Here is a 2,799-nt window from a genome sequence, read left to right as displayed (position 1 = left end):
AATATTTGCAGAGATATTTTCTATACGTTGCACTGAGCGGCTCTGCAGCAGTTCACCACAGGACTCACTGAGGAGGGCGGTGTGCTCAGCGGGGATAGGGTGGATCTGGAAGGCCCGTGCTCTGTGGTAAAAAGCACTGGCAGGGCTTGAAGGGGGAGATCTGCTTCTATTGTCTTTTAATGAGAGCCTTTGATGTGGCCCTACTGTTTGCTGTTTGTACACCTGGGTCACTACGCCTGCATTCAGATGAGCTGTCTGCTGGTGAAGGGGAGGCGGGGGGGAGGGGGGGGGGGCGATTAGGCATATTCCAGGTAACACTTTCCAGTCAGCTGCTGCTGCTCTGCCTGGCGTGGGAAGGCAATAAAAGCAGCTCAACCCCCTTTGTTTACCCCCCTACTTCTGTTTACGGTGCAGGGAAGCTTCCCTAACACCACCTCTCACCTATGACGCTGCCTGTCCTGCAGACTCCATGGACACTCAGAGAGGTTGAGGCAGCCTGCCGCAGCTCACAGGCTGTCATGCTTCCTTGCAGCCGAGAACGCAACGCCTGTTGGAAACAGGATGTATAAGACTGAGGAGCAAGGCATCAGTAAAGCTACGATACAGAATCAAAGAAGAGCTTTGTGACAGCAGCAGACGACAACAACAGTGGGGAAACCATAGACAGGTCATCCCAGTGTTAGGAACACATTACAGTTACATCTGAACCTATAAGATTATAATAAAATATATTCTTCATCTCAGGAGCGTCACTTGGTGGTAACATTAAAAAAAGATTAGTAAGACTTTTTCAGGGAGTTATAGAAAACATTCCAGAAACTGGCCCAGATGGAGTAACTCTGGTGGCTGGTTAACTTATAAAATAGCATAACTGATAACTGAACTGAATATTTACTGATCAGCTAGTTACTTGAGTCATTATTAAAGTTTAATTACCAACAAAAGTAGCTACACAACTAGTTCATCTGTCCCCAACACCAGATGACACATCTTATAAAGGTGAAGGTCTCTCTTTCTCCAACTATGGAGTTTTTAAAAGAATGAAGTAAAAAAAAATATTTCTCAGCAATGTGAGACACAACATTGTGTTTTGGAAACAATATGTCAGTTACTGTGGACGGTCCACAGACCTATCTCTAACCCATTTTTGTAAGTACAACTGTTGAGAAACATGTTAGCTTGTGAAATTCTGCGCGTGCTTTCGACTTGCGCTAATGTCAGTAATGCAAGTGATCAGTTTTGTTTTATCCTCTCTTCTTTTGAAGGGCATTTATTTTTCATATTTGTCACATAACTGTTTAAAATGAAGACAGATTCTGAGATCTGAAAGTTGCAATTCATTGAAAAATCCCTAAAAAAAGTCGCCCGCTAACCCAGAGAGGAAACACTAGAATATTAATATATGTAAAGTTTAGATCGTGGCCTTTCAAAACAGTGTGATTTATCAGAGTTATGTCACTGAAACCAATGTAAGGAAACACAAACATTGCACAAATAAGTTTAAATATTTTTTTCTTTCTTACTTCAGTCAGGAGATTAGGAGAAGGAGCAAGGGAGGGGTAGTATATGAACATGATGCTACGTGCTTTCAAATTATAGCTGAAGTTCAAAGGGAATTTAACAGAAAATCACAACAACGATGAAACTCATCTTTCTGTTTGTATTTCACCTTTTACCTTGTTTTGTTAGACACACACACACACACACGCACGCACGCACGCACGCACGCACGCACGCACGCACGCACACACACACACACACACACACACACACACACACACAAGGAAAATCCATATCGTGTAGCGCTTGACTAGAACTCATAGGTTAAAGAAACTGTATGCATTACAGGATCCGAGTCATTTGACTTTACTTATTTTCTCTTTCATGTCTTTTTCATTTCATTTCACTGGCATTTCCAGGTTGGCTGCATATATAATGTCCTGTTACCAATCCTCTGTATAAGATGCTGACAGCTCATTGGTCATGCGCCAGAAGGTGACGCCGTCGTGTGTGAACATCTCATTTTAATTGTGCATTTATAGAGAGAGAGGAAGTGCTGGCAGAGGAAGAGGGTGATGAGCTCTGAAGTCACACGTCCTCTGACTCTGGGTAAATAATGTTCCCGGCTTGCACCTATCATTATTCCTCTCTCTCTTTAACACTTACTGTTTGTCAGTGGAAACTGGCCTCGCTCCTTTTGATCTCTCGCTCCTCTGCCCATTCAGCCTGCTCACTAAAAAACAAAACAAAACAATAAAACTTTCCCTTCCTTCAGGTCTGTACAGAGAGACAGAGAAAGCGCTCTGCATCAGGAACTGAGGTTATAACATACCCAGCAGACAGTGGGGCCCGGTTCAGGTAATCCACCCGGAAATATCTGTTGATATTTACTAATGTCTTTCAAGGCCTCTCAGCACAGCCGAAGTCCATCCCTCTTCATGTCAGACAGAGATAGGCTACAGCGTAACCTCACACAGAGTCTGCTGGTATTATGTGTTTGTGTGCCCGTGGGTGCATGTGCACACAGCTGGGGGCTGCAGCAAGGAGATTTAACTGTGTTTTTTCACACATTGGTGTCTGCTGAACTCAGCTGCCCATATTTGCATCAAGCAACCCCGATCACGCTGGAGAAAAGAAACCTTCGAGAACCTTCAAGAAAATCTGCTTGCTTGTCAGCTGGAGCTGAAAAATACACTTGATAACTCGACAGAGTAGAGCTGGAAACAAGCCAAATCACTGAGCGCATTTAAATGTTAACAAGATTTATTTCTAGAAAGTTAATGAAAGGGCAAAAAACTC

General features: G+C 43.4%; 1 long non-coding RNA gene across 1 annotated transcript; it reads right to left on the bottom strand.

The window, feature by feature from the left end:
- Positions 1 to 357: 357 nt before the first annotated feature.
- Positions 358 to 2,488, bottom strand: LOC146644241 (uncharacterized). Its single transcript, XR_014909307.1, has 3 exons — positions 2,333 to 2,488; positions 2,167 to 2,233; positions 358 to 547 (listed from the first exon to the last, which is right to left on the bottom strand). It is a non-coding gene; the product is annotated as an uncharacterized LOC146644241 (long non-coding RNA).
- Positions 2,489 to 2,799: the final 311 nt, after the last annotated feature.

Source organism: Rhamphochromis longiceps, linkage group LG22 (assembly GCF_057381845.1).
Source record: "Rhamphochromis longiceps isolate RC_006_pf linkage group LG22, R_longiceps_female_GT1.1, whole genome shotgun sequence".
NCBI lineage: Eukaryota > Metazoa > Chordata > Actinopteri > Cichliformes > Cichlidae > Rhamphochromis > Rhamphochromis longiceps.
This window is presented reverse-complemented; position numbering and strand designations above follow the sequence as displayed.